This window comes from Fukomys damarensis, unplaced genomic scaffold, assembly GCF_012274545.1.
Source record: "Fukomys damarensis isolate Sample0158 unplaced genomic scaffold, DMR_v1.0_HiC HiC_scaffold_1, whole genome shotgun sequence".
Classification (NCBI taxonomy): domain Eukaryota; kingdom Metazoa; phylum Chordata; class Mammalia; order Rodentia; family Bathyergidae; genus Fukomys; species Fukomys damarensis.
Window position 1 is genome coordinate 62,433,258 of NW_022900913.1, and position 19,217 is coordinate 62,452,474.

Consider the following 19,217-nt stretch of genomic DNA (forward strand, 5'->3'; position numbering starts at 1 on the left):
TAAATAAAAATCAAATATACATATATATATAACAGCAAAAAAAAGGATATGAAATAAATTTTATGCAACAGACTGGTAATCAAAATACATTATTAGTTTGATATGATCTTCAAACATATATTCTCTCATTTTCTTTTCATATAATATTTTTAAAATAATGTAATTACAAATAAAACAAAGTTACATATTATAGTTGTGAAACTCCTCAAAATTTTATGATTTATAAACTCCTTGGTTTTATTAATTGATGTCATATGCTTGTTGATTGTACCACTTACATTTTCTAACAAAACTTCCCACAGAAAAAAGATATATTTGAAATCCAAAAGCAACTAAAAGAATTCACCTTTTTAAGAATAGATTTTTTTGTTTCTATTTTATTATATCCCATACTTATTTTTATTATATTTTTATAAGCATAATGATAGAATTTAACACTAATGCATATGTAATATTCCCAGAATAATGACTATGAATTAAATCAAGCATGTAATTTAGAGAAATCATAAGCTTGCCAGAGAAACTATCGATATGCCAAATGTGCAAAATCCTACCACATTCATGACCATGTTTCTGATTTAATAGTGAATACATATGTGTAAAAACATATCCCCCACACATATACACAATGCCTATTTTCTACAATACAGTATATACTTTGGTATAATAAAATAGTGCAGTGATGTGTGGAACGTCTGTGATTTGTGTGGTTTGAGAAAAAAGCAAATATCTTTGAGGGAGTTGGAGAATTTGTAATATGTACCACATACTAAATGACATTAATGATTTATTATCCATTTAAGTATAGTTATAATAAAATTTACTTAAAAATTAATATTCATCAGAAAATAGGTACAAAGTTATATATATAACATAACAAAATTTGTCTTAACAAATATCCAACCAAACAAGCTGTAGTGACAGAAAAGGAAGTTTGTAGAAAGCAGAGATGAAAGAGGAAAATGACAGATGAACCTTAATACTTTTTATACTACTCATATATACAGATTTCATAAATTCTCAAATAAAAAAGCACAGAAAATGAGAACCAAAATAACTCATTAGTTTGGTAGACCAACTTATAGAGACAAGGATTAATGTGTTGATAAATTTTAAAAATATGAAATGTAAAGCCTGAGATTTAGCTCAGTAGTGCTGCACCTGCCTAGCCAGAACAATGTGCTGGGTTTAGTCCCCAGCGCCAGGGGAAGAAAAAGAAAAAAAAAGGAGAAAAAAAAGAAGCATATGTACTTTCTAACATACTCAATAGATTAAAAATAAATTATTTTTTATCTCAGCCTGAACCTTGATTTCAACAGATATAGTGTAGTTGTGAGAATACATACAGGCCAAATTAATTTATTCACAATCAGCCTCCCTGTTCTTCCAGAAATGAATTTGTACATCTTCCTAGGACTCAAAGTAGCATTGATACCAAGTCTCTGTCTTCTTAATCCCGTGGAGTCTCAAAAGGAACAAGTTTAATGTTCAATAGGTAAACCTAAGTATGTCCTTGTAATTTGATAGCTGTGGGTTTGCTTACAAGAACTAGGTAGTGGGGCCAGGGATTTAGCTCAGTGGTTCCGCCGCCTGCCTTGCTAGCACAAGGTCCCGATTTCAATCCCTGGTGCTAAAAAAATAAAAGAACTTGGTAGTGGCCTTTCCATTTAGGGAGGAACTGATCTAAAGGTGACTTGTCTTCTAAACTCCTAAGTGACACATGATCCCCAGGTTGAATTGTAGGAACATGAGTTTCAGATCCTGGTGCTGGAAGGACTGTTGGCACATTGCAGTAAAGCCTTCTGTACCTGACCAAGATTGATGATTCTTTCATCGTTTCTTGTGTCTTAGGGTCAGTGACTAGATCAGAAGTTAGAAATGACCTACCATAGAGCATTTCATAAGGACTTAGATTGACAGAGGCTTTAGGAGATTCTAAATCCTGCAAAATCCAACCATCCCTAGGAAGACTCTAAATTGCCTTTTGGTTTTAATACTGGAAAGATGGGCATACTGCTTGGAGACTGGCAATAAACCAAAAGACCATGGCTGAGGAATTTAGATATTAGAGGCCAAATACCATGGTAGGTCTCTGGTTAATAGGATACTGTCCTTTGCATGAAGTCATCTGGGTCTTTTTAAAAAATGATAACAAGCCAGGATGAGCTACCCTTCCTGGGGCTTCAATATCCCAGACCTTTGGATCTACCTCTGATAGAATTTTTCCAGAAGTGTCTCCAAATATATTGTCTGGTGAGGCTGTTACCAATGTTCCCAAAAGGAAGGAACATTTTGGTACCAAAGGGCTGCCCTATCTCTTCCTAACAATGAGCTAGGACATTCTAGGAAAACCAGGAAAGCCCGAGTGAAAACCAATTCCTCAAATGTTCCTCAAATTATAAAGTGCCTGGAGATACCATCAACACCAGTCACAATATAGGTCCCACTAGAAAGGTACCCAAGGGATTTGAGCAAGGCCAACTCATAAGCCCCAGCATCCAATAGAAAATTTAATATTTTTACTTGCCTAGTCAAGAATTACCCAAGGCTCATCCAGGGGGATGTTCACTTTGCTGAGAAGGCCTTTGAGACACTTAAGGCACCTTTAATTATCCAGTGCAAGCAACAAGGCAGCAGGTGGTATCTCCCTTTCTAAGAGAAGAGGACACTCTTACTTTCGGTGTCTTCCTAATCAACAGTGGGGGCACAACCCATGTACCTCACAAGTGCCCAGGCCCTCCACAGTGATAGCAGCTATCCATTTTCTCATTTTTTCTTCATAGTTGGAGTCCCTAGGTCTTTTTTCATAGACAGAGTTCCACTTCCCAATGCCAAAATAATAAATTGGGCCAAATTCTGTTTCTGTTGTCATCTCTCCTGGGCCCTGGCAACCACTTTAATCTGTCCCTATTGTTGAAGACCCCAAAGGCAAAATCCAAAGGTTCATCAGCAGGGTTCTGAGAACCTGCAGCCTTCCCTTGAAGTTCTCTGTGCATATCTGGGGCATAATTGTCAACAAAATATATTACTAACAAAACTTGTCCAGCCTGTGAATTGGCCTCAATATTAGTATATCTATGGAGGGGTTTCAGTTAATCACCCCAGAAGTAAAGGAGGATTTTCTTCCTTGTCCTGGGCAATTTCCCTAATATTTTCATAATTGACCAACCCAGTCATGTGCCTTCTCATTCCATTAATTAAATGAGTAATCACCTCATCATGTTTTCTTTGGCCCTTATTGCCAATCTGGCATTGCCAATCAGGATTCCTTTCAGGCAGTGCAACTTTGCCCATATCCCTGCCATTATTTCATGCATGCATTTCACTGGCTCTAGCCTGTGCTGTTCCCCATACATAGGCCATCTTTTCAGGGGTATAGCAAGTAAAAAACAGTACATGAAGATCTGTCTAAGCTAGATCACAAATTATAACCAAAGCCTGAATTCATCCATGAATCCTGGGTCTGGCTGTGTTTTAGTTGGCACACTGGCACATGGGTACAACAGATTGTACAAACATCCATGCAATTCTGGGTCTTGATATAAAACTGCAAAAACATGGACATGTGGGATTTCTGTCCACTCTTCATCTTACAAAATAGATCAAGCTGGAATAATGTACCAAATTTCATGTGCCATTCAAATGCCATGTCTCCCAAACTTCTAATTCATACTGCACTGTGAGCTACAAAAAAAATCATCCCTTTCCTCTTTAAATCCCCTTTAAAATGGTAGCAGTCCCCCACAAAATAGCCCAGAGGTGATGCTTCAGGGACAGGCACTAAGCCACCCATGCTTCAGAAAGGTGCTCTGCACACCTTCAAGACTTCCCCTGCACACTTCAAAAGATGCCCCCTTTTTACCTCCTGCTGATTGGCTCACCAAGAAAGATGTCACAGCCTGGGTCTGTGGGTCCCCAAATCTGAAATAAATTAATGCAACCTTTTAAAATAAGCGTGCAGGTTCCCTGACCCATCATGGAAAAATAATTTTCAGGACACATCAGTAAAAGAGGCATGAGAAAGATTTATTGGAAGTAGATACAGAATGCACTCAAGAATGAAGTGTGGGTGCTCAAAAGAATGACTCACCCAGCAGTGTTCTTTTATGAAGATAGGTACTCTTGTATTTGGTGCATAAATATTTAAAAACTATCTCTTCTTGTTGGATTGTCCTTTAGTATGTAGTACCTTCTTTGTCAGGTCTAGTCAGTTTTTAACTTGGAAGTTTACTTTATGTGGTTAAAATTTTTACTGCTGCTTTGTGGGAGCCTTGGTGCATGGAATACTGTTTTCCATCATTTGGTTTTTAATGTGAATATCTCTGAATTAGATGAAATTCTTTGATTCAACAGACTGTTATATTCAGTTTTTAGATCCAGTTTCAATCTGTGCCTTTTACTTGGAGACTTGAAACTATTAATATAGAGACATATTACTGAGATGTGTTGATTATTTACTATCATTTTACTCTTTTTTGTTGGTGACTCCTTTTTTAAAATTTTTGTGTCTTTTTTGTTGTTGTTTATGAATTAACCTTGCTTAGTGTTTTCATTTCATTGGGATTTTTAATTTTATTGATCTTATCATTTCTGAGTAGGATATTCTTGAGTATCTGGAGTATTGTTTCCATACTCATATGTCTTGAGATGGTCTGTTTCATGAAATGTCTTTATTTCTCCATGTAGTATGAAAGAAAGCATTGGTGGGTATGTTAAACTGGGGTGGTAGCTATTTGCTTTTAGGGCTTGAAATACTTCAAGCTCTTCTGGCTTTTAAGTTTTATTTTGAGAAGTCTGCTGTTTTTCTGTGGGTTTGTCTTTATATGTGATTTATTGTTTTTCTGTAACTTCTTTAAAAATCTGTTTGATAGTTGGCAATTTCAAAAGACATCTTGCTGAGTATTTTTTTCATCATAGCTGTTGTTTTGGAAACCTTGTTTATGTGTTTTTTGAACTTTTCTCATATTTGGAAAGTTTTCTGGGATAATTTCTGTAAACATAATAATAATACCATCTGTGTTATGTTCTAGCTTTTCTCTACCTCCAGTTACCTCCAGTTAGTGTTATCTAATGGTTCCTGGATTGTATTTTATTGTATTATTATTTTTATTACTATTACTATTATGGTAGCTCCCTTGATTACTTCTTCATAATTTACCATTTTGTCCTCTAATACTGGCTTGTGTTGAATGTTTTTTAGAAGTCACAGGCCAGAAAAATACTGAGAAATTTAGTTCAAGTTAGACTAATGAGACTTATGTTGCAAGTGTCCATTCACCAAATGTCTTCTGAGGCAAAATTGGAACGTAGAAAATTAGCTCAATTTATATGCCGCCTGCCTTGTAAGCACAAAGTCCTGAGTTTGATCCCCAGTACAAAAAATAAAAGAAATCATGTCTGACCTTGTTGTGAAATAAAATTAGGTGAATAGCATTATCCAGCTGTCATGGGAAAAATATTTCAGATTGAATTCAGAACATCTGCTCTAAGCTATATCCGTTCTTTATCTTTCAATATTGTTATTTGATTTTGAGAGTTACTCTCTGATATATAAGCTGAGAGTTGAACTAGATTTTTCTGTCTCAACCTTAGTAATGCAAATGCAGGTATGGAAAACAATGCCCAGCTTTGATGGGGAGTTTATAATCACTTGTCCTTATAAGATCACAATGTATGGTTTAAAAAATTCATACACTATTGGTCTTTATGTCCAGAAAATTATAATTTTTATCCACCGAGAGTGTTTAGTAATTGGTGTAGAATCAATTTTGGATTCCTCAAACTTTACATAAGTTTCTGTAAATTTCACACTAATGGTGTAATAATTTTTTAAATAATAGTTCTATCACAGTCGTGAAGAACCTAAAGCTAGTATAATTCCCTGAACGGTGTAAATATCTATCTCTGTATAATATGCCACTTCATAGTTGCTGCTGCAGTCTCCACCACTTGAGCATTTTGTCAGAAGCATCTGAAGAAGAGGCCCTTTCCATGAGGCTGAGATGAGATGGTGATGCTTTCATTGGAAACTTGCCCTGGGAGGCCACAAAGCAAGAGATTCACTCACTGTTCGAGCAGTATGGGAAGGTGCTGGGATGTGACATCATTAAGAGCTATGGCTTTGTGCACATAGAAGACAAGGCAACAGCCGAGTATGCCATCCATAGCCTGCACTACTACAAACCTTAAGAGGTGAACATCAACATGCAAGCCAGCAAGAACAATAGCAAAACTTCAACCAAGTTATACATGGGCAACATCAGTCCTACTTGTACCAGTTAAGAGCTTCAGGCCAAGTTTGAGAAGTATGTTCAGTCATCGAATTTGACATTATGAAGATTATTTCTTTGTACACATGAAGTGAACAGAGGTTGCAGTAGAGGCCATTAGGGGCCTTGATAACACTCAGTTTCGTGGCAAATGAATGCACACACAGTTGTCCACCAGCCAGCTTAGGACTGTGCTCAGTATAGGAGACCAGAGCAGGTATGGGAAAGACAGGCGCCATCCAAAGAGTGTCCAATAGGTGGTTCAGGCCACATGGCAGACTTGACTGAGCAATATAATGAGCGGTATGGAGCAGTGTGTAGGCCTTACAACATGAGCTATGGGGATTTCTTGTATGGTAACAATGATAAGGGAGTGTTCCATGCCTACTGCAAGCTCTGCTGTGCTGCACAGTTCTATGAGGCAGTGGCAACCCTAGTTCTTCTGCATATAAATATACGGAGCACAGCCTGTCCCAGTTGCCACAAGTCCAGAGCACAGCCATGGCCAGTCACCTCACCTTCACCTCTCTTGATCCCAGCAGTAGACAACAGTTGCTGACCTTAGGAGCTGCTGCTGCCACACGTGCTCCTGTTACTTCAGGTTGTACTTCATATTACAGGCAAGATTGGAGCCCCCTGTGCAGGCTCAGATCCTGTTGTCAGAGAGCCACTGTGGTTCCCGGGTTGACAATTATCTCAAGTTTCTGCAGCTGTGCAGAAGCTTGTCCCTGTACAGCATGACCCGGTATGAGTGGGAACAGTATGCAGATTGGGCTCTGTACTCAGTCTTTTAAAGCTTGAAGTGGGATGTGTGTGTGCTGAAATTTCGAGCTGCAGTTTGCATGAGAATGCACCTTCATTGGTATCCCACCTCTGGGACATTTCAGCTCTGTACAGTCAGTCCCTCAGGAACCGTGGACCACAATTTTCCTTAATTTCAGACCTCCATTCCTTTCCCCTCTCATGCCCATCATCCTGTTCTTGCTGTTGTTTAATACTTCTGTAGCTTCCCTTTCATGTTGTTTTCCCAGCAGGCTTCACTGTATGCAGATGCTGTCTTCTCCCTGCCTCCTACCTCCAGTGAATATTGGATTTGTGAAATATTTCTGTGAAAGCGTGCTCTTGGGTTTCTTTTAGTCCAAAGGCCAAACCTAGAGTTGGATCACTTTTTTCTTTTCCAGTGAAATAAATGGTGGGATGTAATTTATATTTATTCATCAAGTTGAACATCATTTTTTGTGATTTTATTAAATGTTAGTTGATTACATCTAGTGTTGAGCATTTTTCATTTGTAGGCTTTTAATGTGTGAAATTGTTTTTGTGTTGTTCTGTGTGCTGCATGTGGTATAATACCAACAATTTCTAATTCCATTAACAGTTGATACATAGTTAAATGAGAGATATTGGTGTACTAAGCTAGCGATGTACACCATGCTACAATATCTTCTTAATTCCACTAGTTTTTGTTGGTTAATTTTTCCCCCACATACAATGATGCTGTAGGGAAGTGAACACAAGTTTATGTGCTCCATTTTAGTGTTAGTGGTTTTTGTTTTTCTATCTTGTGTTTTCTGTGCATCTACTGATATGATGTTAGAGTTTTCTTAGCTTTTTGACATAATGGCAATTTATTATTCAGTAGCCCATTTTTACATTCTTTTAGTAATTCTCATTGTGTTCTATGATCCTGGGTAAATATTGAGCATGGAATTTGCAATTATTGGTTGAGTGGTTTTCCTTTTTATCTTATGATGTTTCACTGATTTCTAAAGTGAGATATTTGAATATCATGTTGAGTTCTTTGCTCTTTTCTAATACATGCATTGTTTTTATTTTCTCTGGAAGTCCCCCTAAAATGATAATATATAGATTCAATTTTGTAAATTGAAAAATCATTAATAATTTACTAAGGCATTGTTTTGATGCATATGTTGTTTAAAATTTGATCTAATCTCTATTTTTAAAAATTTACTAAGCATTTTTCTGCTATTGCTTTCTGATCTAAACATCTTAATTCCTGTGTTTTGAGAGCTTACTTGACATTATTTCCATTTCTTTAGATATGTTAAGGTCTGTATTGTTGTCTTTTCAAATACTTCTTATATATTTTTTTGTTTTTGTTTTTTTTGGGACAGGGTCTCACTATGTGGTTGAGATGGATCTGGAACTCACTATGTAGCCCAGACTAGTCTCGAACTCACAGCAATCCTCCTGCCTCAGCCTCCCGAGTGCTAGGATTAAAGGCATGCACTACCACACCCGGCTCTACTTCTTATAATTTTGAGAGGACTGTTTAATCTGCATTTGTTGGAGAAAATAATGAACTATTAACCAATATTTAATGAGTCTGCTTTGTGATGTTAAGTATATCATTATGGTTTTTTTTGCCTTCTTGTTCTTTTGGTTTGGTTTGGTTTTTTTGAGACAAGGTAAGCTATGAAGTTCAGATGGGATTTGAACTCACTGTGTGGCCCAGCTGGCCTTAAACTAGTGGTGTTCTTCCTGGCTCAGCCTCCCAAGTGCTGAGATTACAGGCATGTGCCACCATACCTGGAGTCTTCTTGTTCTACAATTTATGAATAGAAGTATATTTTAATCTTCAGAAACATTCCAAAGTCTCTGATTTTCCCTCCAATTTCAGTGTTTTCTCATGTCATTTGATGCTTCAGTTAATAAAATACTTATTAAGCACTATTAGTTTCTCTTGAAGAACTGAATTTATATAATCATTTGGTCATATTTTCTTTTAGGTACAGATTGAACTCTGTCAAACTAGTACAATTTTAGTAGATTTTATTGCATCAATGCTAGAATGCTAGACTAGTTTCTTTTGGGGGGGGTACCAGGGATTGAACTGGGGCCTTTGTGCTTGTGAGGCAGGCAGCGGAACCACTGAGCCAATCCCCCTGCCCTAGACTAGTTTCTCTTTACAAATAACATATAACATTCTGTTTAATCTGTATTTGCATTTACATATCTTACATTTGTTACATTTTTTAAATATTTCATATTTTCACTTTCAAATTGAAATTTAATACATTTGTAATTTAAAGCCTGATATCTAATGCGGAGAAAGTATCTTGAGACAGATTTGTTCAGTTAGAGCATTTTATTAACAATAGTATTACACTTTGCCTTGTGTGAGTCTAAATGTAACTAAAAATTATCTCTCTACAATATTTTGCAATTAATGTTAAATTATAGTGAAAAGAGATTTTACTCATCCTGTATGATATCTCATTGGCTATTTAGTTGTCATTGTGTTTTCCTGTGTCTTTATTGTGGCTACCATCTGAATGAACCACTCTGCTGAAGGGCAGCAGATAACCTTTTCACATGCAGTTACCTTACTCTGGGTATAAAAGCACTCTGGCTGTTCTCTTGGTATTGATATTTACTTCTGTCTCAATCCAAACAAGCCCCTACCCCTGACATAGGAGGCTACTGACCTCCAACAGGAGTTAAACCCCTAAACCCACTAGAAGAAGTCTAGTAGGCTGTCACAAAACCCTTGGGGAAGGGCTGTCCAAGTTAGTTGCCCTATCCTAGTGATGGAATTTTCAAAGGCAAATGCATTTTGACCCAGGTGCCAATCAGATACAGAAGAAGGCATCTTTGAGGTCTGGGACAGAGAACCATTTGGCTGAGGCTGGGATTTGGGTCAATAAGGTACAGGGTTAGGAAGTATTAGGTTGAATGACACTACTGTCCCATTACTGAGATGTAAGTCCTGAACCAGTCTCAATTTTTTTGGTCCTTTTCTTACCCCAATAATTGGACTATTATAAAAGCTGACTGTTTCTCAAGAAGTCCATCTTAGAAGTCTGAAAAATGGGTCTTACTCCCTACTGAACCTCTCAATGAAGGGGATATTTTTTATGATGAGGGTAAGAAGTAGGATCAAGACGGATGGATCAAGACAGTATGGCGGTTAGTGCTCTTTCTGTCTGTCCATATGGATGGTTGTAATTCTAGCAAGGAAAACATTAGAGAGCTCCTGTCCTGGTGGGAGCAAGACCTCTTACCTGGGCCTTACGCAAGAAATCTCTCCCCAGAAGTGGAGTCGGGATCTAAGGCATTATTATAAGAAATGAGTGAGTGAAATAGATTTAGCCTCATGAACAGGTGACAGATTCAGAGAAGGAACATTCTGTAAGGTGACGAGAGATTCCCCTGACTCTGGTAGAGTGGTTAGAGTGAGGACCATGACAGGAAATAAAGACTGAGAAGCTATGGACAGTACCAATTAGGAAGTTAATAGTTTGGTCCCCCACTGTTAAGGTAACCCGGGGCTCCAAGGGTAAAAGAGAATTAAGGGGGCCATAATATGGTATACTAGCAACTCTAATTTGGTTTTGGAGACTCTTTGGAGACATTCATCATCCTAGTGGAGTTCTTGGCAGCCCCAACAGGGAGTGGTTGGAATTTTATCTTTTCTTGTTTGTTTGCATGACTTAAATCTAGGGCAGTCTTTTTTGAAATATTCCATTTTCTTCCAGTAACTGCATGATTTTTCTGTAGAACCCTCTTTCTTCTCAGGTCGTCCATAAGAGCTGCTATCAATTGCTTATGTCAAAATTGTTTCTCTTGCTGAACTTCCTGATTTCTCTCATAAAAGATGTTTAAAAGATTTTCGCTTAAAAGGGTGTCTATACCATGTCCTTCCTTTGGGTTAGGTAAGAATTTTTTTAGCTTTCTTTTGATATCTGGGGCTGACTAAATTGAAAGTTTTATCTTTCTGAACTATCTTGAATACAGTGCTTTCAGGATCTGTCAAGGTATATTTAATTACTACTTCTTTAAGTCTTTCCATAAAAACTGTCAGGTTCCTTTTTTTCTTGGTAGACTTAGCCTGTCTTATTATAATTAACTAGTTTGATCCTTGCCTTTTTGAGTCCCCTTTTAATGCAAAAGACAAAGTGTATTGTGGCCAGTGGGGATTTTCAGGGAGACTGCATTTTTTCCTTTGGGGCATATACTTTTTTGTCAGCTGGATCATTTTTATGGACCTCATGACAAGCATTGCCTATTTGAACTGTTTGTAAGATTTGGTCCTGTTCACCCTTGCTGAGGTTCTCCATAAATAAAAATATCACATCCTCCCAAGTTAAATCAAATAAATGCTGTGCCTATCAGAACCTAAAATATATGTTCAGGGTTGTTTGAAAAACTCTCTGTGTCCTTTTTTATTTCTCCCAATTCAGCATATTTTAAATTTTCATAGGTTATTTCTCCTCTCATGATTATACAGGACAAGCAGCTTTTCAGTGGGGCTTAGTGGGATTTGTTTCCAAGTAGGGTGGGGCTGGTTCTCAGTTCTTTCTTCTTAGGGTACACATTTTTCTGAGGGAAGAGGACCAGATGTAACTGCTAAAAGAGTGGGTGGGATCTGTTGAACAAGTGCTCACGCATTCAGGATGGTTGTTGAGAACAAAGAAAAGCTGCATATGAGGAATTTAATTCCATTTTTCCCTCCCATTTACAAAAGAGATCTAATGGGAGGATAGTATCAAAATTTAGGGAACCCCCCTGGGGGTTCTCTCAAGGGGGATCAGACCCATGTCTCTGTAGATTAAAAGATGAGAGCCTTTCTCCTAAGAGTCTGGGGCTCTAGTTCTTTCCATTGTTTAAGTAGGCATTCCAAAGGTGACCAGGGAGGTATGATGGATTTTCTAGTCCCCATCTGTGTCAGAAAAAAGAAAAACAAAAACTTGTCAGGGCCTGTCCCTCTTTGGCCTAGGAAATTGGCCATGGAAACCTATCAGGCAGCTGGGAATTTAACTCAGTGGTTCTGCTGACTACCTTAAGGTCCCAAGTTCGATCCCTGATCCACACCCCCCCAAATCAAAGGACACCTATCAGGCAAAGACATAAGGTTAATTGGTTTGGGCCTTGAGTTCTTCCTGTCCTGGTGGTAAGTGGCCTTGGCTGCCCAGCATGGGGTGTCCCCTAGCCCCTGGGCTAAGCCTTCCTCACATGGGAACTAGTCAGCAAGCTGAGGCTCTGCAGGCCATGTAGCCTGATGTCAGGGTGCTTTGTCCATGCAGGAGCTAAGGTCTGTATCCTTAGCTGTGACAGTAAGGCTCTGCTGTATTCTGTGCAGTGGGTGGTCCATGTCACAATATAATGGGGTGGAAGCCTCGTTCCTTCTCCGGACACTGGCATTTGAGCACCGAGCTCACTAGTGCTTCCTGGGAGCTGTCCTGACCACTCAGCAGAAGGCTTGGCAGCAGGCCAGTCCCTGATCCTTACCATGGTACCACGGCGCCTTTTGGACAGCTTGCCTTGCAATGCCTTTGTCCTCCCATCTGCCGTGAGATGTTCTCATTGTGAGACATAGGGTCTGAAACAGTCCATAGAGGAAGCCCTGGCCCAAAACAGTTTTGCATATGGCTTTGAAAAACTTGTTTAAGCCATTGTTGATATGCATAACATTCCCAGTGGGCACATCCTTTAGGAGGGTTATGGAGGGATAGAATACCCAACTGCTTGAGAGTTAAAACTTCCCTCTCTGTTGGAAAGGCTATAATCATCTTGGAGGGTTAAAATCCAAGGCCACAGACTGATAAGAGAAAGGAGAGTAAGGGAGCTCCCATTGAGGCCATTCAAATTTTCTTTCTAACTCACATAGTGATCCAAGGAGAAAAGAGACAGTTCATCTTGCCAGGGCTTTATGTTTTCTATTGTTATTCTCCTTTATGACAGAAAGTGTAAATCAACATAAGAATATAATTTCATTGTTCATAGATAAAAATCTATGGTGTTCCTATGATACCCATTAAAGCTCTCGTCTCTACTATGTTTGCAAAAGTGGCAATGTTAAAGTAGGCAGCCTAATTTAGAAATTATCTATGATTCCTGATTTGTGAGATACACAGCAGCAATGGCTAGAAAGAAGCCATAGCCTAAGGTTTCTGGACAAAGATAAGGTCTGGAGGTATGCCAGGACTCCTGATTTCCCCCTCTCAATATCCATGGGCCTAAAAGTTGGTCTGTCCCTTACTCATGACAAGGCTATACTTCCAGACAATAGATGTCTTAACAAGTGAGCATGCCAGCTCTGATCACAGTGAGGTGAAAGTCCACAATGCTTCCGTTATGGTTGGCACTGGCACTCACTACCCCAGTCCTGAGGGTCCACTAATGCTCAATGAAAGGTCTTACCATGGACATTCCACTGTGCTAAATCATGGTAGGGTTGCCCTCAAACAGGTAGGCAGTTGTTCTATCTCTGCTCACCTCTACTTAGGTCAGGCATACTGACCGTGCCTGGGCGTCTTTGGTGAACTCTTCTTTAATCCCAGATGAGCCCCCACTTTGCATCTGATGAGGGTCTCTGAGTGGGTTAGGGATCCCCTGTAATGACCTGCCTCTCTCTAGGTCTTTCACCTTCACTCTAGTGAAGAAATGGGTAAGTGTGGCAAAACCATTGCCCTTGTCTAAAACTGACTCCTTTGCTGGAAAATGGGAAGTCACGATGGTAGCAATGTGAAACAAAAGTTGATTTATAGTACACAAATGCAGAAAAAAGCTATCTTAGCAGCAGAGTGGGCTTCAAGATAGGGGCCCTCAGCTCATTGCCTGGTGGGTTTAGGGTGTACTTATAGAGCTGGTTTCTTTGCATGGTCCAATCTAGGCCAGTCAGGGCCTTAGCATTTGTTGCTGGGGAGGGAAAAAGTTCAGAGGGGGTCGGTCAAGCACGCAGTAAATACATGTGATAGTTTCACGGGTAGATTTCTCATGCAAATAGTACACAATAAACATGTGATAAGCATGTGCACCTGCACTCCTCACCATGCTGTTCAGTGAGTGGAAGGGTTGATGGGAGACTCATGACATACATGAGGTTTCTGTGTGGATGAGACTGCTGTGTCGGGTGTTCTGTTTCTTCTCCCAGAAGCAGACCAGGTGTTATGGTTTATGTCTAAAATGTCTAAGTGTCTCATGAGTTTGAAAGGTGATTGATTTGTGTGTGAGCCCTATCTTCATCATTGAATTCATTCAGTGAATTCATCAGTGAATTCATCAAGGAGTTCAGTATCTGAACATGCTGTGTTCAGGAGGTTGGGACTTTTTGGAGACAGATCACTAGAGAGAGGCAAGACCTAAAAAAGTGTATTGTTTGCAGGTCCTATCTTTCCCTCCTTCCAGGCTGCCATTACTTAAGTACCTTTTCCTTTACCTTACTACTTTGCCATCCTGTTTCTACCTTGGATCAAGCAGACTATGATCTGCAATTGTGAGCTAGTGTAAACTCCTCTAAGTTTTGAATTTTTGATATTTGGTCTCAGTAACAGCATAGTAGCTAAGACATTTAATTACAGTATGCTAAATTTGTTAAAGTTTAGGTACAAGGTCTCAAACACTGCTGTTGTAGTCTCCAGTCTAGATTTTCTTGTCGTGATAGTAAATTCCAAAATTTCCAAATACTTCTTCACAATTCCAAAGTTGTTATAGGGTTTTTTTTTTAATCCCATAAAAGGAGGGGGATTAGCTCAGTGGCGCTGCACCTGCCTCGCAAAGGCAGGGTCCTGAGTTCAATCCCTGGTACAGGGAAGGGAGGATCCCATAAAAATCAGAAGAAATGTGTAACATTACCTGTGATGAGGCTCAGTGTTAAGAGACGTGGCTTGCTTCAACTCATGTGTTATATCTAGAGCAATGCAATAAGTAATTAATAAACTTCTTGTGGTTTAGAATACCAAAAATGCACAGGAAGTTATCAATGGAAAGAAGGAAAGGTGAAAATAATGCTGTAAAGGACAACTTCCAGAAGGGGCTGCCTGTTAAACATAAAGTTAGAATCTCCTTGAAGTAGGACATCTATGTGTGATTTGTATATGGGTGAGAAGATAGAAAAGCACCATCTCTCACATAATTGCTATAGTTCACAGAAAGTTGGTAGACATTAGGTGAGTGTGGTGTCACATGCCTGTAATCCCAGCACTCAGGAGGCTGAGGCAGGAGTGTTGGGTGTTCAGGTTCAGCCTAGGCTACCTAATGCGTTTTAAGTCCAGTCTGAGCTACAAGCCAACATTTTATCTCTAAACAAAAAGACATACTGAATAAGGTAGGACAATGAGTAAAAGAAGTATTGGCACCAGGTGGAAAGTACCAAGTCTGGGTCTGCAGGCATGCTAATAATTAGGTATAAAATGGTGTTCTGTATAGCGAGGAGCAAAGGGGAGTCACACCATGTGGGAAAAGCAAGGGATGATGGGAGGTAGCAAAAATCCACTCCTGACCTAGTAATTTTCCTCTGAAAATATTCTTAGTGTAGAATTAAAGAATGGGTTCTGTGCTGGCTCAATTCGAAAGTGGCTCAAAGTCAGAGGCTTCATAGAAAGATAGGAATTAGATGGGCAAGGTGGTGCACACCTGTAATTCCAATACACAGGAGGCTGAGGCAGAAGGATCGCCATGGGTTTGAGGCTAGCCTGGGCTACATAGTGAATTCAAAGCCAGCCTGAACTACAAAATGAGACCCTTTCTCAAAAAAGAAAGAAAGAAAGAGGGGGGGGGATTTACATGAAGTTATATAAATAGTTCTTTTGTTACTGCTAACTAAATGATTATTTTTGCGGCATAACTGGAATTTTTGTCTGTTGGTAACTTTAAAATTGGTTGGGCAACCTTACTTAGGTGTAATGGGGAGTGTGTTTCACAGGAATAGAAATGATTACACGATTTATTTTATGGCAGTAGGGATTTGGCCCAGGACCTTCACTCTGAGGAACGTTGAGCCCTTTTACATTTTTGGATATCAATATTTTGATAGCCCAGGATGAACTTGAAGCTCTTACCCTCTTTCCTCAGCCTCCCAGAGTGATGTGATCACAGGTGTGGATCACAACTATATACCGTGATCACAGTGTTGGTTAAATCAAGCATTAACCGATTATTTTTATGTCAGAAATGTCATTTTTGCCATTGTGAATATATGAGGGCCAATCTGAAAGTCTTCCCCTAGTTAAGTGTCTGAGAATTTGGGATTAGTTGTGTGTGTAGTATGATTTTTTTTATTGGAGGAAAGAATCTAAGACTACCATAATTTTTCAAAAAGTGCATATGTCCAGCCCTTTTTATCATAAGCCACTTTGAAGCAGCATATTCATTTCTCTAAATGGGGTGACTCAGTGTGCTAGCCCTTGATAAATTTTGGTCATTCTGAGTGGTATCTTCATTTGGGTCCCACCATTTTTTGTTGGAGAATTGTTTAGAGCTTAGCAAACAATACACATTTGAATTCAAAAGAAAAATTTGGAAAAGACAAAGGTCAAACATTATCTGATTATAGATGTTGGTCTCTGCTCAGAATTGAGACCAATAAGTGAGTTTCATGGAAATTGCAAAGAAAAATATTTTCAGGGTTTTTGTATAATTATTCTTCATAAGTACTGATATGTGAATCAAGGGCAAAGTGCTTTCTCATCCATTCCACTAGTCATGAGGTTCAGGATTTTTGAAGTTTACTTAAAGGGAATCACATTTCTCTCCAAGAATAATAGCACAGTGTTTTCTCTGAACATTGGAAAGAAATCACTGGTCTGTGTATTTTGGTAAACTCCAAAGTAAAGGATATGAGTCTACAGTGTGTCACTTGATTTTCATTCTTGTGTAACTACTTTCTTACTGTGTTCTTCCATACTTCCATTTTCTTTAGTGATTCTTAAAACAGATTTTGTTCTTGTTTCCTATTCAGTGTTTTCTCTTGAGTTAGATATATTATAATCATTTGTTTAGATTTATGTTTATTGATTTTTACTCCATATACAAAATCTTTATGTTGCATACACAGCAACTATTTCGTTTGTGTCTGGTTTATTTGTCATGATTTTCATATATTTCAATTTATCCTTCTAATTCAGTTGTTCACATGATGTTCACACTTCTTTCACATGTAAAAGTTACTTCACCATGAATTTTCAAGGCTTTGAAGTTTATCTTGCCCATTTTAATATACAGCTTAATTATTGTACATAGAGTAGAAGACTACACAGTTCAGGTTCCCAAGTACATACCTGTTTCTCCCTGAACATAAATGAAATAGATTGTTATTTCTTCCAGAGATGCATAACGCCAGCTCTTGAATAAATCAGTGTTCCATAAACGTGGATACATTGAAAGCTGTCTTCCTGAGGTTCATTTGTCATTTTCTCTATTTATGGGACAGTCTCATGAAAGGTGGAATGTTTTTCATGTACATTATGGAAGCTATCAGCCTTATTGCTTAGAGGATATTGAATGATGTTAGACTTTTATTATACTGTATATATATATATATATTTTAATGAATCAAAGATGCGTGTCATTTATAAGTGATACAATTTTTTTTGAAGTTTTCTTTTTTTGAGGGACTTTGAGGCAAGGTCTCACTTTGTATTTCAGATTGGTTTTGAACTTACTACGTAGCTGGCCTCAAACTCATGGCAATCCTCCTGCATCAGCCTTCCCAAGTGTTGGGATTATAGGCATATATGACTAACCTGGCTCAAATTTTCCTTTTGTGCCTAATTACATTGTGATATATTGATTTTAAATTCCTATAGTACATTTTGTTCATTTTCTTCCCCTCACTCCCCTCCCATAACTCTTAAGATTTTTTCTGAGTGCAAGGTGACACTGAACTGTTAGGTAACATGCCACTGTTGTAGTTTGCATCTAAATGTTCCCCCAAACCCTTATGAAGTCATGGGATTTTTCAGAGGTGGCTGGAACTAGAGTGTGTGGTGCTGGGGTTAAGGGTATGCAGTTACTAAATCAGTCCACTGATTGGTTTGGCACTACCCTAGTCTGTAAAATAAAAGAGGCAGAAAGGTGCTTTTAAGGTTCCCTTGTTGCTTTGCTACTTTGTGGGCTCCATGAACTATTCTCCTCTGTGATGCCTCTCTGCCATGTGCCACTCTGCCTTGGAGCCAGCCAACTGTGAACTGTAACCTCCATAAATTATAAGCCAACTAAATGCTTTCCCCTTTAGCTTTGAGTGTGAGGTATTTTTTCTTAGCAATGAGAAAAGTAGCTGAAGACAGCCACCCTTCCCCTATTCATTGTTCATAAAGTTGCTCTTATAAAATTTTTTCCAGTAACATTTTAGTAATTGTTTCATAAGCCTTATTTGGTGTTTTTTTTAAATTTGAAACCAAATTCAGGTTTCAAAATGCTAATTACAATCAAAGAAAGGACTCAATGCTATAAATAGTAAGATTTGAAAAATTATATTCCTGTGGTCTGTCACAACCATACATGAGATACTCATCTGCCCCAATGTTTTGTGGATGGTGATCTTGTAGGCTCCCTCTGTGAGCTCTGCTTTAGAAACAGTAAGTAGATACCCTTGCAGTGACTGAGCAAAAGAACCAATGGTCCTATTCTGCTGTTGCTTTAGCAGTGATTGACAATCTACCATCAGAATTTTTGTTGTTTTTGTTTTGTTTTGTTTTTTTCAAATAAATTTTTATTTAGTTGAATCATTATATTTTGGATTCTGTTACAGTATTTTACAGTCAATCAAACAATACAGAAGAAAACATTCTGGAGGTAGTGAATAGGGAAGGTTAAGAATTTGGTTTATTATAGTCAAGATTTTATTATAGTCACAGGGTTGGTAAAGGGTGGAAAGAGACCAAATGGTCATAGGAGGCATACTTTTAAAAAAATCTGTTACTGGGAACTGCAAAAGAAAGTGAGAAATTTCAGGTAGCTGGATAGCTGTATGTCCAGTTACAGTTGTGTTACTAAGAAGGAAAGCAAGAATGGATTTTGATGGACTGCTAGAAGTCTCTGCTACATTCTCTCTCTGTAATATTGGCATTATTCTCTCAAATATCCAAGTTGAATCTTTAAATTCATCCTCACTTTCTCTATCTCTCCCAGTCTTCCTTCTTCCACCTACCAAAGCAATCTGCATTTTTTTTTTTTTTTTTTTTTTTTTTTTTTTTTTTTTTTCCC

The 19,217-nt window shown here is 38.4% G+C and overlaps 1 protein-coding gene and 1 pseudogene across 6 annotated transcripts in view; both read left to right on the plus strand.

Moving 5' to 3' along the window:
- The window catches only part of LOC104871477, a 22,583-nt pseudogene extending 15,149 nt beyond the window's left edge, over positions 1-7,434 (plus strand).
- LOC104871410 (zinc finger protein 791) overlaps positions 1-19,217 on the plus strand; it is a 62,937-nt gene that overhangs the window by 38,831 nt on the left and 4,889 nt on the right. The gene's annotated exons all lie outside the window — the stretch shown is intronic.